This window comes from Mus caroli, chromosome 9 (genome assembly GCF_900094665.2).
Source record: "Mus caroli chromosome 9, CAROLI_EIJ_v1.1, whole genome shotgun sequence".
Taxonomy (NCBI): Eukaryota; Metazoa; Chordata; class Mammalia; order Rodentia; family Muridae; genus Mus; species Mus caroli.
This window is the reverse complement of record NC_034578.1, coordinates 67,430,610-67,449,603: the sequence shown is the minus strand read 5'-3', so window position 1 is coordinate 67,449,603 and position 18,994 is coordinate 67,430,610. Positions and strand designations below refer to the sequence as shown.

General features: G+C 47.0%; 1 protein-coding gene and 1 long non-coding RNA gene across 2 annotated transcripts in view; one reads left to right on the top strand and one right to left on the bottom strand.

The window, feature by feature from the left end:
- Positions 1-18,994, bottom strand: part of Myo1e (myosin IE) — a 195,716-nt gene that overhangs the window by 130,041 nt on the left and 46,681 nt on the right. The gene's annotated exons all lie outside the window — the stretch shown is intronic.
- The window catches only part of LOC110301145, a 42,623-nt gene continuing 37,027 nt past the window's right edge, over positions 13,399-18,994 (top strand). Inside the window, exons 1-2 of the long non-coding RNA XR_002378686.2 lie at positions 13,399-13,454; positions 14,074-14,216. This is a non-coding gene — a long non-coding RNA (uncharacterized LOC110301145). The remainder of the gene's footprint in view (positions 13,455-14,073; positions 14,217-18,994) is intronic.

The following is an 18,994-nucleotide window of genomic DNA, read 5'->3' as shown; positions in this document are numbered from 1 at the left end:
GTCACAACTGTGTAGACATCTCCACGTAAGCAAACGGCTGGTGATTGTTACTTATTTCTTACTGTATTCTGTGACACACCACGGTGACCCGTGTCACTTCCGGTGTGCAACTTGGTGAGCCCCATCTATGGACTGAGAGCTAAGTTAGGGGTTTGGCACCCTATCTTTATTTATTAAAGATTAATGTGGGGGCAGAGAGGAAGAGGGAGGGAAAGGGAAGGAAGGAGAAAAGGAGGGACAGAGGGAGAGAGAGAACTTGCATGGCGCCATAATGGTGAAATAGAGGAAGAATTACCTTGGCTGTGAAACAGATCTTGCCACTCTATAAACAAAGGGAAATTTCCAACACACCCTGACAGATCTCTAGCAATTAACAGTCACTGGGAACTCTGTGGCCAGAACTCTGGAGCTGTCCTTCCTGTGACACAGCTCTCGGTCTTGTCTCCTGTTCTGATCTTCAGGCTTCTCACTCAAATTTTATGCGTATGTGTGAGGGAGGGGGATAGATAGATTTTTTACGTTTTGGGGTTTTTTTTTTGAAGCAAGGTACCTTAACCCCACTTCAAATATATAAAAGAAATTCACACCCAGATAAAATAGACAACAGAGGATACCAATTGCCAAAGTAGTCAGCTAGGAATTTGCTGAAGGAAATGTGTGTGTGTGTGGGGGGGGGGGGATATGTAGACATACTCAAATACATGTGTACATGCAACCATGGGTGTCGGCCAAGGAATGACAGAGATCCAGTGTCTGCCTCTCCAGAGCTGGGACTACAAGTGGTTGCCAACCCCAAGCTTTCAACTTGAGTTCTGCAAGTCCTCATGATTGCAAGGCAAGTGCTACCCACTGAGCCATCTCTGCAGCCTCTAAAGAAAGACCACGTGCGCTGTCTCCAAAGTCAAGCCACCCACTGCTCTCCAAACCTGGCCTCACTTCTTCTGATCAGGCATGATCTCACAGAGCAGACAGAGCTCGACACCTGCTCTCTCCCTGTTAGGTCGGAAAGAACGTGTCAACATTTTTATGCAGATGACACCGCTCCACTCTGAGTTTGACAGTGAAAAACAGAAGTTTTTGAGTTTGACAGAGAAATACAGAAGGTACCTTGAAAGGTTCCAGGAAGTTGTGCTTAGAAATGGCCAGCCAGACTACACGGCCATTCACAAACGCATTGGTATACTTTCTGCCTTGCAGAAAGGTACTGAAAGTATTGGTACTGTATATTCTGTCTCCATGCGTGCAAATGTCCCAAAATACCAGGAAATACGCAACCTTCTCCCTGGTCTGTGACCCTTTTCCTTCCTGGGAGTTGGGCCAAAGCACAGGATTACTTATTAATCAAATGTCCCACACCCTAAGACTGCATGGGAGCCTAAGGGAAAAGCCTTCAGGTTTTTGTTTGGTGGAGACTAGCTAGGTGTGTATGCAATCCTGAAGTAGCCACTCACTTTGCACTGAGAAAGAAAATGCATCTCAACTTATTGTTTTTAAATTCCATGCAGCGAGAAGGAGAACAAAGGTTAGAAAAGAACGAAATAGCTGGAGATGCTGAGAAAGATAAAAGGCGAGTGATTTAAATTAAACATGAGGAAAACATTAAGGAAGCGAGGAAATAAACAACCCGAGATCTAAACACACAACAAAGAAAAGATGTTTGATCCCAGAGTGAGTCATGTGGATAAATAAAATAAAATTCTGTACATGTTCTAAAGGAAAAAAAAAAACAGGGAAAAATGGTTCCTTCCAGTCTCCATTGTGAGCCAACCACAGCTCGTTTTGCTTGGTATAACAACAAATGGTAAATTCAGCTTTTAAAATGCCTACCTACCGTTCTGTCTCTTAGAGCGGGTGTGGTGGCTTACATCTGTAACCCCTGGATTTGGAGGCTGAGTCAGAAGGCTGGAGAGTTCAAGCCCAGCTGGGTTAGAGAGAGAAAGAGAGAAGGGATGGGGAGGAGGATGGAGACAGTCAGAGATGGCTGGGAGGGGGTAGGGGAAGTGGAGCTCAGGCTGGGGCATAAATGAGGAGCTGGAAAGATGACTCAGCAGTTAAGAGCACTTGTCTCTTGCAAAGGACCCAGGTTCAGTTCTCAGCACCGACATGGTGGCTCACAACTACCCATAAGTCCAGTTCTAGGGAATCTGATGCTGTCTATCTTCTGATCTCTGTAGGTACCAGGCGTGCATGTGGTAGACAAACATGCATACAAGCAAAACACTCCTATGCATACAAGAAAATAAATCTAAAAAATAAAAAGTCTTGTTTATGCGTGTGTTCAAATGACAGCCAGAAGGCGATGCTGGTTGTCATTCTCCGGAGGCTGTCTGCTGCTTTTGACACTGGGTCTCTCATGGGCCTGAAGCTCACTAATAAGGCTAGACTGGCTGGCCAGTGAGCCCCAAGGGAGCTCTTTTGTCCACTTGGTCAGTGCTGAATACAAAGGTGTGCCCACACACCCAGCTTTTTATGTGGGTGCTGGGGATCGAACTCAAGTCCTCTGTTTATAAGGCAAACACGTCACCTACTGAGCCATCTCCCCAGACTCTACATATTATGGCAAAATGTTGGTTTTTAAGAGTGATTTGAATACCTTTAAATATACCCGATTGATGTTTTCTTGCCTCCAAGTGAAAGTCTGTTTCTTGTTGTTTGGTTTGGTTTGGTTTCATGGGGAGGTCTGGTTTGTTTTTAAGGCAGGGTCTCTTGACAGTAGCTAAGGATGGCCTTCAACTTTTGCCTCTCCTGCCTCTACCTCCCAGGTGCAGGAATTACAGGCACCACCATGCCCTGTTAAGCCAAAGTTTAATCACCCTTTCTTGAGTGCTTCTGAGAATCTGCTGGCTGTGGGCTTGCACACCAATGGATCGGGTGCTAGTTAAATGTCTGTGGAGTGCCACTGCCAGGCCAGCAGGTAGGTATGCTGTGACATTAACAAGTGTGTCACCAGAGGAACACAACTAATGTGGGATGGACGCAGGAATGCTACAGGTGGCAGAGGGACCCGAAAACAATGTGCAGTTCCTTTCTATTCTGTGTCGCCCCATTGTGTTTTGAATAGACTGAATCACTGCCCAGCTCTGGGCCAGGCTCTCAAAGGCCCCATTGTAAGGGCTGAGCTCTCCCTGAGCACAGTGAAGGTCCTGTAGCAACCCTCCCATGAGTTTCCTGACTGGTATGATGAAAATCTTAACAGAATTGTTAACATTACTCCAGCAACAAAGCGAGACTGCAAATTGACCAGGGCCTGCCATTATGGGCAACGGGGTGGGACTCCTTATCTGAACAGCCCACTATCCATGGCCCACATCATTCGCATAAACTGCCAAAGAAAAGGCAGACTTTCTAGGACTCTGGGCACTTGAAGAGAGAACTTGGACAGAGTGTCTGGGTGGGGGACAGTGGGGAGAGGGGGCTGGCAAAGAGGAGGGCTCTCACCAGCAGCTTGGAAAGGGAGTGATCTGGGGTTGAATGGCAAGGGCCAAATGCCCCAGGTAAGGAATACATCTATACTTGTTGGGTTTAATAGGAGAAAAAAAATTCAGGATTCATCCCACACACCCCCTTTATTTTTCCATGAAAAAGGAAAAAAAAAAAAAAAAGAAAACAAAAAACCAGACAGCATCCACCCCAATCTACCAGCTGCAGTATGAACCACCGTTCCACTCCAGTTACCTATACCAAGAAATCACTGGGAGGGAGGCATTGGGAGAAGCCTCAGTTGATAAGGCACCTCTAAGCATAAGGACCCAAGTTCAGATCCCTAGAACCCATATAAAAAGCTAGGAATGGTGTGCCTGTCATTCCAGTGATGGGAGATGGGAGATGCCATGGAACAGTTAGCCTGGCCTTTTCAAAGAAGCACCAGGCCAATATGACACCCTGCCTGAGACTGTAAGTGAAGGTGCCCGAGGACAGACTGACGTCTGATGTTGTCCTCTGACCTCCACAGGAGTACTGTACATGTGCAGCCCTCCCCCCCCATATGACAGACAGACAGACACACACACACACACACACACACACACACACACACACACACNACACACACACACACACACACACACACACACACACACACACACGCTCACTCACACATAGAGGAATTCACCACAGCCAGCACTGTGCTAAGCACTTTAGACACGGGAGCTCACTTAATTGTCTCCACAAAGCTGTAAGGTGGCATTATCAATCTGCACCTAAGGTGCAAAGCCATAGCACACCATGCCGCAGGTCAGCAATGTGTAAGCAAACTTTCTCCACTCCTCTCCCCAGCTTTTTCGTTGTACATTTTTCATTAGGCATTGGATGCTCTGAGCTACATTACAGCCTAGGAGCAAGGAGTGGTCAGGACATCTATCAGAACGTTCTCTATGGACTTCAAAGATGCTTTTCCCCCCATGCCTAGGAGTGAGTGTATAGAATAGGAAGGAGATGGAAGCCAAGGATGTGTGCTGGGAATGCAGCTCTGTGGATGGCATGCACAAAGTCCTAGCAACCAGCATGGCAGCGCATACCTGTACTCTTAGTACTGGAGAAGCAGAGGCAGGGGCATCAAACGTTCAAAGTCATCCCCAGCTATACAGTAATTTAGAAGCCAATCAGAGATAAATGAGTCCCTGTCTTAAAGAAGGACCAAGGAGGGGCTGGAGAGATGGCTCAGTGGTTAAAAGTACTGACTGCTTTTACCAGAGGTCCTGAGTTTAATTCCCAGAAACCACGTGGTGGCCCACAACCATCTGTAATGGGATCTGATGCTCTTTTCTGGTATGTCTGAAGACAGTGTACAGTGTACTCACATACGTGAAATAAATCTTTTTTAAAAATTAATTAATCAAATTAAAATGAAAAAGGCAAGTCAAACTGATCTGCTTATTCATTCCTGTGTTCATTGATTGCTTCATTCAGGCGCCGTATCAGGAGCTAAGCACTGTTCTAGGTGCTGAGTAATGGACACACACCATGTCTGGAGGGCTCCTGCTTTCATGGAGTTGCGTTCCCCTTGGCACTGGAGAAAATAAACAGAAAGACTAAAGCACATCGTAATAGATACTGACAAATGCTATGGAGAAGGGATAGGAGGTGTCAGAGTTGGAGGTTAAGGATTCTCTGAAGAACTGATTTTAGCAGTGCCACGGTCAAACAAACAGGGAAAAGGACTCCAGGGGACAAAGAAAGCCACAGGGGCAGCAAGATGGGGCTCCTCCTGAGGGCTCAACTAGGAAAACTGGGCAGCTTGGCAAAGCTGTGCAGTCAGTCTCTCGGCACGCCTACCCTGGAGTGTTGTAAATGCCCAGGTCAGAGACTCTAGTGTTAAATGTTTACCATCAAATCCTGAGCAGGGCAAAGTCAACACAATCATGTTCACTTAACCACGTGACCAAAATGGGCCACATCCACTCCAACCCCAGAATGCCAGGCTAGACCTTCAGAATGACAAACTCGGGTCAGTGAGCTCTCTCTGTGCTCTAGGACTGCCATGTAAAGTGCTTGGCTTGTGAACATGAGGACTGGAGTTCAATGCCTAGAACCTATGGTTAAAATACAAATAAATAAACAAACAAATAAATAAAGCTGGGCACAGTAGTGTGTGCTTTTAATCCAATAATCCAAGCCCCAGGGAGGTAGGAACATGAAGACTGACTGGGTCTCACTGGCCACCGAGTCTAGCCACTCCAGAACGGGGAGACACCCTAACCCAATGTGATGGTTTGTATATTCTTGGACCAGGGAGTGGCACCATTTGGAAGTGTGGCCTTGTTGGAATAGGTCTGACCTGGTTGGAATAGGTGTGCCACTGTAGGTGTGGTCTTAAGACCCTCACCCTAGTTGACTGGAAGTCAGTTTTCCACTAGCAGCCTTTGAATGAAGACGGAGAACTCTCAGCTCTGCCTGTGCCATGCCTACCTGGATACTGCCATGCACCCACCTTGATGATAATGAACCGAACCTCTGAACCTGTAAGCCAGCCCCAATTAAATGTTGTTTTGTTTTTTTTATAAGACTTATCTTGGTCATGCTGTCTGTTCACAGCAGTAAAACCCTAACTAAGACACCCAACAAGGTGGAAGGCCTATGAGATGGCTCACTGGGTAAAAGTGCTTCCTACCAATGCTAATGACCCTATTAGTTCAATCCCCAGAACTGGAAAAGTAGAAAAAGAGAACAATTGTTCTCTCACCACCACACATGTACTTGCACATACACAAATAAATAAACGCAATTTCAAAAAAAAAAAAAAAGAGAGAGAGAAAGTTAAAAACCAGAAGCATTCCTGAGAATGCCACCTGAGACTGATCTCTGGCTTCCACACCCCTGTGCATGTGCATTCACCCAGACACAAAGTAGCCAGGCAGTGGGGGAATCACACCTTTAATCCCAGCAGCACTCAGGAGGCAGAGGCAGATGGATCTCTGTGTTCAAGGCCTGGTCTACAAAGCAAGTTCCAAGACAGCCAGGGCTACACAGAGAAACCTTGTTTCAGAAAACCACAAAAAGAAAAACAATGATATCAAATGGGGAAAATTTTATAAAATAAGCCTGAAAGCCAGCAGGCGATAAAAGAGATGGGAAGCAGAGATTGGGTTCAGACGCTGATACCAGATTTCAAGCAGAAACACCTCCTTCCCACACAGAGCACAGACCACTCATTGCTGCTCATTGCTGAAACTGAACGTCTGTAGTAACATGCAAACGATAGGAACTATTCAGGCTCTGACACCAACTCAGGCACATCACAGAGAATTCCAAGCAGGCAGAGAAAACCCTCAGCAGTTATTGCATCTGGGCCAGCAAGATGGCTCAGTGGGCAAAGGCACTTGGCGTCTAGCCTGAGTTCCATTCCTGGAACCAAATGATGGAACAAGAGAACCAACCCCCTCCAGGTTGTCCTTTAACCTCTGCACATGCTCTGTAGGCTGTGCACCACCTGTCCCTCCCTTCTTAAAAGGAATACAATAAATGTAATTTTTAAAAAGAATCACTGGGTGGTAGCAGCACAGCCCTTTAATCCCAACACTTGGGAGGCAGAGGCAGGCAGATCTCTAAATTCAAGGCCAGCATGGTCTACAGAGTGAGTTCCAGAACAGCCAGGGCTACATAGAGAATCCCTGTTTTGAAACAAACAAATAGATAAATAGTAGATAAATAGAAAAAGGAGAGGAGGGAGAGGAGGAGAAGGAGGGAGAGGAGGAGCGGGGTAAATCACAAGCAGGAGGAGAAGTCATGCTTGCATCTGACTAAGCTGAAGTCTGACCTGTCTACAGAGCCTCAGACCACCAATTCTTTTCATTGGTCAATCATGCATCTTCTAATTATGTACAGATTTTCATCAGTTGCCCCTGATTATGTCAAACTGACAACCATAATGATATTTGAGATGCATGGATTCTATAGAATGACCCTGCCTCTTGGGAGTCACTTAGATGTTTGCATCTGTTGCATCAAATGCAGGTGCCCCGCCCTATCGGAATGGAGTGAATTTACACCCAGTGTCCATTAGACCTTCTCCTCCCTGCAACCTCCCTGCTTCTTGTTCCAAATATGAAAAGCATATGAACAGAGTGGCGATGCTTGTTGCCTAACTGCCCTACCGAAACACTTGCTAGCTGAACTTGCAAATTAATTCCTTTGGCTAATAAAGTACACCTATCCTGGGAATGCTAGCCTGGTTTGCCTCTCTATTCCACTTTTCAAATTCAGGGAGGCACGTGGACTTTCTAAGGTCCCTGTGTCCTCCTGTCTTGCCTACATCCCATACAGCGGTGTCTCAGCCTCTAGGGAAAGATGTCTTTATGATTAGGCAGTGAAATTCACATGCAAAGCCCAGCTCCCTCATCAGCACCCCAGGTTCTTGCCACTAGCCTAGCTGATAGTCTCTGGAAAGTCTGCCCCTGGCCATAATACTGCTACCCAAGAGTGAATGAATGTTCTGTGTCTATATCTAGTCTGTGAGGACCTAAGGCGCATGCTGCCTCTTCACCAGCCACAAACTCCAAGGAATCTTCTCCTTTCTATTCCTACATCATACTCAGTTTATTTATACCTCTTTCTCTCTACAATCGGAAGCCATTCTGAGGCTGAATTTGCCTCAACCCTGTGCCTGGCATATTCTAACAAAGAGCCAAGCACATAAACAGCTTTGTAAATGTGTGTCCAATGAATTCATGATTGAAAAAAAAAATCACTAAGGTTGAATCATCCCAGTGGGTTGCTGGGAGATCAGATTTGAGTTTAAGATCCCAAATAAGTTTAATCACCGAAGAGGGGAAAAGGCAGAAACAGATACCACTGAGAGGGAAAGAACGAGGGGGAGGCTCCGAAAAGAAACAAATAATCACCTCACTTGCGTTTGACTGGACCTGTCTTCTGAGAGCCCCTTAAACAGAACAGCTAGGCTAGAAGATGGGATTTGTGTGAAAGAGATCAGAGTCGGGGTTAAATAGGAAAAATAGAAGCCATCAAGGAGGGCCAGGAAGGCTGGGCTGAGTGCTTGGCACAGAAGACAGGAAGCAGGCGGCCGAGATGGAATCTCCATCAGAGGGTGCAGTCCAGGTCACACAGAAAAACCACCCTCCTTCCAAAGGAAAGAAAGGCTCAAGCCACTGTCGCCAGAGTCTCACTCAGCAAGCAAGCCACCACGCAACCCTGCATGGTGTTGTCACCGGCTTTGGGGGATGTACCTCTGTTTAGCTGCCTAGCCTGATAATAGCCATGTTGCTTACTGTGGGGTTATTATTAGGCTGGGCTGTAAGTCTCTGTGTGTGCTCAATCTCGCCTACCAGAAAACAAGAGAGGGCAGGAGGAGGGGACCCAAACTAGCAGAGCTGCTGAGGCTGGTTTTTTTCATCCCAGAGCCTGGGAGAAAACAAACAGCCCTGTAAGATCCCAATTTCTAAGCACACTTAAAGGTAGCAATTCCAGCCTAAATGTCCCTGGGCTTGGTAATGTTCCACCCTAGTGAAAGGGCAAAATTATCAGGGCACAGAGAGGCCAGAGGCATCCCGCTGTGGATGAAGGGTCCATGCCAGCTTCTAAGTAAAATGAGGGATTACAGTAATTCAGCCCAAAGCGATTTCCCGTTTTAACTGCTGTTTCCTGTTTTCCACACCGGGCCTCACAAGGATCTTTAGAACCGAATGCAGGGTTCCCAGGCAGTTCCCTTCACTGGGGGACATTCTTCGCCGTTCACTCATCACTGTGTTCAACACGGCAAGTAGACTGTTTTCCTACTGAGCTCAATGTGCGGCCACCATAACTTCTGCGGAGAGGATTCTTGGCTCTGCAGGGCAGAGTTGAGCCAGTCTCTGGCCCCATGCACTTCTCTCCCTGGACCCAACTGCCCTCCAAATGGGTCAGCAGCCACCAGCTGGGTTGACTGGCCTTGGGAGGAGGGTTGCAGGACAACAAGGGAATGGAGATCTCTTCTCTGGTTGCGGATGGATGCATCCCAGGACAGTGACGATAGCTGGCCAGTCCTCCCTCCCTCCTTCCCTCCTTTTCCCCCCTTGTTGGTTTTTATAGTCAGGATAAAGAAGATACAGGGGGTTTGATACAATTTTAGCTACAAAAAGTTACAAAATATATATATATAAACTCCTTACACTCCATCCATTTGCAACCCTTGCTTTCTTCTTCCCACCCTCTGCCAGGATTCCTCCAGAAGCATTTAGGAAGGGGACTGGGGCTCAAAGAGATGGCTTAACAGTTAAAGGCTAAGCTCCCAGCTCAAAAATATAAAAAGAGGACGGACAGACATATTATGACCCCCGATCCTTACCTACAATGTATACCTCCTAAAGAGGGTGTTTTCTTATAACTGAAGGTCAGGAAGAAACACAGATGCAATTTCTTTTGTGCCTCTCCAGAGACACTAATGGTACTAATGGTGTCTCTCCCAGCGGTCTTTCTGCCCCTAGTTCCGGATTAGTAATGTGTTACATTTCGTTGTCAGACCTCTTTCATCTCCTTTCATTTGTAACAGCTTTCCTTTGTCTTTTATGATTGTTGACATTTTAAAAAGAATTCAAGCCAATTATTTTAGAGAATTCCCTTCCCTGTTTGGTTTGCTCATAATTAGATTCAGTTCTTGTGATTTGGGCTGGAATTCTAGACAAGCAAGTGGGTGTCCTTCTCAGGGCATCATGTAACATTAGGGGGTACTAACAGTGTTATGTCCAAGCCTGTTTTCTTGAGGAATAATTTAGAACTTTTTTTCTGTTGTCACTGACAAGTGACGTATGGGGAGATACTTGGAGGCTACATAAATTTCCTATACTTTAAAGGTTTACTGGCTTTTAATGAGATTAAAACTTAAAACCAGTTGGTTCCCATTGTGGAGGAATGCATTCCTCCTAGGCCCAGAATTGTGCAGACAGAAAAGGGCTAAGTACCATTTATCAGGGCTTCCCAGTGCCATGGTAGCTGATTTCCTCACAGACTGCTGGGTCCCAGGGAGGGCAAGGATGCTGGACAGAGAGATATGCTGTTCATCTGCAAGGCTGTCTTCCACCTCCACAGGGCGGGAACAAGACGCTTTAGAAGCTGAAAACCAGAGCTATGACTCAAGCTGTGTCTTAATGCCAGACAGCACTGTCCAAAGACTGAGAGGAAATCAGCTCAGACAATATGCAAAGCTGTTACATGCACGGCAGTAGATAGCTAGTCATTCATTGGAAGTCCACCCTTCCTCCACCCAGTTCCTCTCTGCCTCAGCTACCAAGCCTTTCAACACCTACCTATTTAAAATGTGGAGGTGGAAGAAGCCTTTTGGGAATGGATTGTTTAAAGTCACGTGGGGATTGGGGGATGAGAATAAAGCAAGAGCCAACAAGGGGGCCACCACCTGTCCCTAAGCCATACTAGAAAGTTCTCTCTCTCCCCAGGTGTGTATTCCAGCCACTCACATTCCCATAGGGAACTGCTACCTCAAATTCCTCATGACTCAAAAACACAAACAGCAATGGCACGGCAGCATTCTTTAATGACGGCTGTGCATGCTCTTTCAATCTTTCCCATTAACAACAGCCTGGTTTTCTTACCCATTCAAATAACCCAGTCCTTTAACCCAGGCATCAAACTTGTGCTGGATACTGTAATAGGCCCTGGGGATATAAGGTTTTGCTTTTTTGGTTTGTTTGTTTGTTTGTTTTAAGGCACAAATGTTCAGAAATTAATTAATTAAATCCTCATTTACAGTCCCATTGTGGTTTGTTAACGTGAGATTCAATTCTTTCACAATATAAAAACACGGAAAGGGGCTAGTGACTTAGTCAGGAAAGAGAATACAGACGTAATTCACACCAAGCTGTGAAATCTTACTCCAGGTTGCCAGGTAAGCTGAGAAGCTGCGAGTCTACACACACACCAGTGATCTTCCCAGGCAGGTAAACCCTAACCTTGATGACCCTGTTTAGAGAGCGCTCTCCCTAATTCCTGTGGCTTTTTTTCTTCATTCATTCCATTTAAATCAAGCTGACTAAATTTTCTCTAACAAACTTTTTTTTTTCTTACTCTAATAGTTTTCTTCCAAAACTTCAATGCCCAGCTGCAAAAAAATGATGACATTTGATGTGAGATATAACATCTTCCTTTGACCACAAGGGGTTTTAAATATCCTGCCTGGAACCTGGAAAGCTGTAATGTAACATAAGATCTTCGTACTGAGCACTAAAAGAGCAGTTTTCTAGAGACCAATTAGCCACTTGCTAAGGAAGGCAACATCGGGAAAAGCAAGCGGCCAGTGTTAAATATCCTGGCCTCTTTAGTCCTCCTGAATGCCTTCTAGGCAAATCAACCGGTGTGTCCGGCTTAACCAGTCCCTGGACAAAGGCTGTGGGTGGAGAGGGGTTTCCTGTTCCCTAGACACTGCCTGCCTGGTGCTCAATGAAGGCCACGGATGCCTAATCCAACAAGAATCCCAGCGCAAACTCAGAACCATCCACACTCACTACCAACTTCTCTGGGCGCCCATCCATCCTTCCCCTTCCCCACTTCCCCAGCCTGCTCCCACACTCACGGGTTTAGTCATAAGAGGAAGTGACTCTGAAGTCCCCATGTTGTCACACTTTGAAACCTGGAAGTGGCCCAAATGCTAGAAAGGGGAGTTGAAGGAAGGCGGGCGACCATGTGCTGCTCTGCTGATGTGAAACACCTGAGCCCACCTTCCAGACAACAGTCTTCCAATGTTTTAATTTTAAAAGAAATTCCCAGGTGGCTCCGAGGTTAGGAGCGCTTGCTGTTCTTCCCAAAGGACTTGAGTTTGGTCCTTAGCATCCATGTTGGATGGCTCCTGCGCCAGCTCCAGGGGATCTGACACCTTCTGACTTTCAAGGGCACCTGAAATAATGTGTTGGGCCCATACGTGTGTGCACAATCACACACATATATGAGTAAATAAGAATAAATTGCTAAAAATAAAAACCTGGAAATTTCCAAATTTCCCATCTCAGTCTGGAAAATGGGTTTTGAAGAATTCTGGCAGACATTCCTAAGAGGCTCTCGGGTCATCTCTAAGAAGGTACCTACATAGTAAGGTCAGCTTCAGAAGGAGATAAACAGCTTCTTTGGGAAAGGAGCTATCTGTTTTTACATATCAAATTTTATCAGGGCCGGCCTGTCAATCCTCAGGACTTTATCTTAAACTCTTCCTTAGCTAACCACACATGAGCTCATGTTTGCTCAGCCTAGAAGTATCTATCCTCTCGGGTGTGTGAGGTAGGGAGAGATTCAGACACTGACATTTTTATCTACATCTAAGCACCTGTAAATAGATTGACTGTAATAGAGCAATTTATGGCCACCAGTTAACTTTCTCAGGTCTGCCTGCCCGGGAAATATCACCCCAGCCTTCCCGGAGCAGGCAGTATCATCCTGTTCCTGGCAGTACTGAAAGCTAGCCTTCTTTGAGAAGACCTTATTCCTTGGTTGGCTTAGCATGTATCTTATCACTGGAAGGTCTAGGTGAAGGCGTGTGTGCAATCCTTCCTTCCTGGACTCCGAGGCTGTGATGGGTACTTAAGAAGGCTTCTCTTGGGTGCTGGGGTATTAAGTCAGTAACAGACACTTTCCTTGGGTATTTGAAGCAGATTTTTTTGGGGGCTAAATTCCCAATTCCTCCAAGACCTGGCAAAGAAAAGAGGCTTAAACTAGAGCCTGGATGTGACCTTGAACTTGCCCTTCTGCCCCATCCCAGGTGTGTGGCTAGAAGAGTTACTGCTGTGGACAGTCCCTTTCCTTCTCCCTGGAACACTGGGGTGAAGACTGCTGGGGATGACCAAGGCTGCACAATGCCTTGGTTCTAGAGTTTCCCTTCAGAACACTGAAGCACAACAGAACCTTCATAGGGGATGTTGGAGAAAACGGCTCTCTTCTATTTAGATGGTACAAAATGAATCAGCAGTGACATTTGCCTCCATCCAGATGGATGTGACCCTGGGTTTTAGAGCAATTTTCTGGTAGGTTCTGCTGAGACTGCCCTCTGCAGCTTCCTTAGCAGACACAGCCAAGGATCAACTGCTAGGCTCCCAACACTCCCAAAGCTTAGAAATATGTGTGGGGGCTGGCAAGATGGCTCAGGGGGCAAACACTTGCTACACAATCCTAACGACCCAAGTTCTATCTGCCAGCCACAGCGGTGCACATCTGTCATCCGAGTGCTCCTATGGTAAGATGGGAGGTGGGGGAGGGCACAGGAGAATGACCAGAAGCATCCAATCAAGAAAAAGAGAGAGCTGCCTCACCAAGGTGGAAGGAGAGTTGCAGGATCCTGAAAGCTGGCCTGACCTCCATATGCACAGTGGTACTCATGCCTGCATGTGTGAGCACACGCACGCACACACGCACACACATACAGATATACACCCTCTCTTTCACACATACATTCTTACACATTCGTACATATATACTCACACACACAAAATATTGATACTTTTTATAAAGAATGGATTGTAAGGCCCTGGGTTCCATCCCAGGTAGGGGGGAAGGGGACTTTCATTCCTTTTATTGTTCATTCTTCATATATTTGTTGAGATCATGATGCAAGTCATATCCTTATTCAATTATACCAATTTACAGGTCAGGAAATTGAAATGTTCAGAGGCAAAGAAACTGACCCAAGCTGGGGACGAGGTCTCCAAACGAATCCAGACTTAGAGAATAGAATCAAACCTCCTCTAGCACAAAGCATCTTGCCAGCAAAGAACTCCAGGAGCCCACAGGTACCTGGCTGAGCTTTAGGCTGCTGTGCACTGCACAGGGGAGACCTCCCCAAGCACTGCCAGCCCTCCTCCTGTAGGATATGGGTTGGGAGGTCTGGGCAGAGGGTCTCTGAAAGTAGTATTTGCACTGGGTCTGTGATGTCAGAGAACACAGCGTTTCTATGACTACAAGAGCTGGCAAAGAGGAAAGAGAGCCAATCCGTGGGAAGAAGCAGGGGCCTCGCCCATCTGACACATGAGAACCTTCCTGGTGTGCTGTGGCATCTACAGGAAACTTGGTTTCGTCCTTGCTTAGACAAAATGATAAAAAAAAAATGGCCTTCCTCTGTCTTCCTCAGCCATGGCTTCAGAGTGACCTTGCCTGAGGCCAGTGTTCTGTGAGAACCAGGCCAGCTTGAGCAGCACTGTAGGTTAGCCCTGTCACTGGTTCAGGATGGCCTCCCCTTTACTTCTAAAGACAAGAGTTGAAGAGACTCATCCTGTAACAATTTAAATGAGACCTCTGCTTCATGAAACCCAAAACACAATCAGGTCTAAACTGCCCTCAGGCTCCCAGTGACACAAGCCTTGAGTCACAAGTCGTCTTGCTGTGACTAGCTCTGCCTCTCTTTAGATTGCCCTCCCCCTGCTCAGCTGGCTCGTGGGCTCATGGAGGCTGACCTGAGTTTTGTACTTCCTTTCCTTGAGTCATATACTCTCTAGCTCAGCTAGGAGCACCTGGAGGCTGGAATTCAAAACAAAACAAAAAACAAAAAAACCACCATTCTCAGACTCCCAAGCACCAAGGTGTGGTCCCAGTGATTTAACTGGGGAGGTGTGTCCAGAGTTGCAGGGCGTCTCACGTAGGGAAGGTCGTGGACAGATCTTTCTCCTCCCTAGCTGAAAATTAGAGGGTGGTGACCTGAGCTCCACCAAGGGTCCATAAAGACAGGAGCCACACCCTAAGGTGGCAGGGCAGGAAACGGGAATCAGCCTTGGACATACATGAATTCAGAGATCCAGACACTAACTGAGGGTACCCGGAATGTCAAGTGGGAGAGAGAGAGAAACACACAGAGCACTATAACCATCAACAGATTCCCAATTCCTCAGGATGAAACTTCCTGGTTAAACATGGTAAAACTTAAGTCGAACCCCGAGACCCTCCTGCAGAGCCTGGCTTCTCCAAATCTTTGCCTACCGTGTTTTGCATTGTGTCAGTAATTCCAGTAAATGTATTATTTGAAGAGACTGAGTTTTGTTATGTAGCCCAGGGTGGCCTGGAACTCCCAATCCTCCTACTTCACTCAACTTGGTGATGGGATTGCAGGCCTGGCTTAGTTTTTGCCATCTTGTTTGATGCTTTCCTAAGAGCCCAGAGCTCACTGGCAGGGCCCCAAAGTGAGACTAAAGAAATGTCTGTTTTGAGGAGCACTTGAAGACTTAGCCAAGCATGATAGTGAAAATGTACAATCCCAACACTGGGGAGTTGAGGGCAGGGTGGGGTGGGGTGGGGTGAGGAGCAGCCCTCTCAGGCCTGAGACCAATCTAAACATCTTAGCAAGATCCCGCTATCACACTAAAATAGGCAGCAAACATGGCTCAGTGTACAACACGCTTGCCTGTAATCTTGAGGACCTGAGTTCAATTCCCCAGAGCTCAAGTGAGATAAAAGTTAGGCGTGAAGTCTTGAGATAGTAATCTCCGCACTGGGAAGGCTGAGACAGGTGCCCTGGAGCCTGCTAGCCAGCCAGTGTAGCCTGCCTAGTGAAAGATCCTGTCTAAAAAATACAAAACAAAATGCCCAAGGAATGGCCTCTGAGGTTATTCTCTTGCCTGTACACATAGGCACACAAGGAAAGACAGAAACACCATAATGCAATCATGTTTAACCTCAGTGCTTCATCAATTCATTCCTTCTTGGCCTCCCATGAGATAGCTGCATCTGTAGATGGAAGAAAGAAAGCATAGGGTTGTTGCACAGGTCGGCAGAACCTCAAAAGTTAAATGGGTGATTTCCCTGCCATGATGGGCTGTTCCCTCGAAGGGTGCAAAATGCTTAATTTGTAAGAAAGCTTTTCTTTTCTTTTTTCCCCCGAGACAGGGTTTCTCTGTGTTCCCCTGGCTATCCTGGAACTCACTCTGTAGACCAGGCTGGCCTCGAACTCAGAAATTCGCCTGTCTCTGCCTCCCAAGTGCTGGGGTTAAAGGCGTGCACCACCACACCCAACGTAAGAAAGCTTTTTTTTAAAAAAAAAAAAAAGTTTTTTTGGCCTTTGCTTCAGCACGTGCCTTCCATTTGCAAAGCCATTTGCACTTTACAAAGCATTTCCTTGCCATACACAACAGAAAGAAGGGTCATCTGTTCTTCACGATGTCACTCATCCAAAACAACACAGACAACCCTACGGAGGGAGGGACCTTTGGGTTGTCGCTTGCTCTCCCTTTAATGAGCAAAGGTGGATGAGCCGGCCTGGACTTTACCCTTGCAGCCTGGGGCTAAGCCTCTCTATGGAGAGTGGGATGGAAGCCAGTAGAGAGGGATGGGGGGCAAGGAATTCCCTGGAGGAAGAAGGAGAAAACACAGGTGCTGGTTAATCTTGACTGCCAACTGGACTAGATGTGGAATCACTCTTTATAGATGTACATGGAGCTGTGGCTGTGGCTGGGAGGACTGTTCTAGATTCGATGAGAAGACTCACCCTAGATATGGGCGGTCCCATGTCACGGGCTGGGGAGAAAGTGAGCCTAGCAGCAGCGTCCACCTCCCTCTGCTTCCTGACTGTGGATGAAACATGACTGGTTGCCTCAAACTCTCCACGATGGACCGTTCCCTCTCACCATCAGCCAAGGATTCTTTCTTCCTAAGGCTGCTTTTGCCCAGTATTTTCTCACAGCAATAAGAAAAGCAACTAGTCCAGAGACAGAGGAGGAGGAGGCACGCTGAGGAAGACCATCAGCCAAAATGTAGGCTACCGTTTTCTAACAGCAAACTGAAACCACGTCCAAGGAAGCTCCCAGGATGGCCTGGGCAGTGGCCAGGCTCAGGCACCTCCAGCAACAATGGAGTAGGGGATTTTGGCCCAGACCCTCCAGCAGCTGTGTGAGCGCTTGAGGTCCTGGGAGGGTGAGGCGCAGTAGAGTTGTTTTCTTTTAGAGGAAACACTGGAGCCCCTAGTGATGGACAACGGCATCTGGGGAGATCTGACAGTGTGGGAAAGGCAGGGTCTCGGCCTCTCTGCTTCTGTCTGGTGACTCTGTTTCCCTGGCACCTTCAGCTTTGAGGTCTGCTTCCATTCCCCAGGGGCCTTCACCCAGTCCTTAGAGTTAGCAGTCTGGAGACCTGCTTCAAAGCAGGTGAAGGTGAATGACGACATGGAGCTTGCCTTCTGTTCTACGTACTTTTCCTGTTCCTGTGAGAGATTACCATGACCAAGGCAACTCAGGGAGGAAAGAGGCAGGGACCTGGAGGCCAGGAGTGAAGCAGAGACCAGGGCAGACTGCAGCTTCCAGGCCTGCGCTCAGACTCAGTCAGCCGCCTCTGTTAGGTAGCCCTGGCCCATCTGCCTAGGGTTGGCACCGTCCTCAGTGAGCTAGGCCCTCCTGCATCAATCAGCAATCAAGAAAATGCCACGCAGACATTCTCATGGCCAGTCTAATGGGGTCCTGGGTTTGATTCCCAGCATCTACAAGGAAGCTAACAACCATTTATAACTCCAGTTCCAAGGAAACCAATGGCCTAGCCTCCAAGGACACTGCTCCCACATGGTGCACAGGCACCCATGCAGGCAAAATACCCACACACATAAAATAAAAATAGGAACCATTCAAAAATGGTTGAAGTGATTAAAATAATTAGCCATCACATCCTCTGACGTCTTCATGTGTGTCATGGCATATGGACACTGGCACTGATTCATAATAGTGCACAGAGGGGGAGGGGGAGGGAGAGGGGGGAGGGGGAAACAGAGAGAGAGAGAGAGAGAGAAACAGGGAGAAACAGAGACAGAGAGACTTCCAATCAAAACTTCTGAACTTCCTTTTGAAGTTTGTATGGCTTCTATTCTATTCAAAGCCAGGGTCTCCAGACTGTATTTCAACAAAACAAGCCTGGTTGTCATTTATTAACATCTTCCCACCCAGAGTCCAAACCCCTTGTATACCACGCAAGGCCTTCACAGGCCCCAGCCAACCTTCTCCCTAAGCTCCCCACGCTTCGCTCCTTGCACTCGGACCTTGCGATCCATAGACCAATTCTCATGCACAGCAAACAGTGTGCACAGAAACGCCCGAGAGTGGACCTGAGTATCCACCACCAAAGTCATGAGTGGGCTCCAGGACTTCAGAAAAATGTCAGAGTTTATCACAGCAGAAGCAGAAACTCAGTGTGTGAGGGCTCAAGGCTCCCCACAGCGGTTGAGAATCGCTGTTAATGAAACAGGAGCAAAAACTCCTCACCCTGAATCTTCACCCACTCCATTACTGATTTATCTACAACACCCTTCATCTTGTGCTTGGTTCAGAGAGACAACACATGCAATAAGCCACACTGTTCCTTCAGATGCATAGGGGATTCATTACAGGACTTGGAGGATACCAACGTCCTTAATATAAAAGATGTACTGTTTGTATATAACCTGTGCACACCCTGTTAAATACCGGAAATCACCTCCAGGTCACCATCACTGCTCATCACAGCATAAATGTACTTAGCTGATGTCTGTATCATCTAGGGAACGGGGATGAGGAAAATGTCTACACATGTTCGGTACAGATGCATTTTTTTTTTTTTTTTTTTT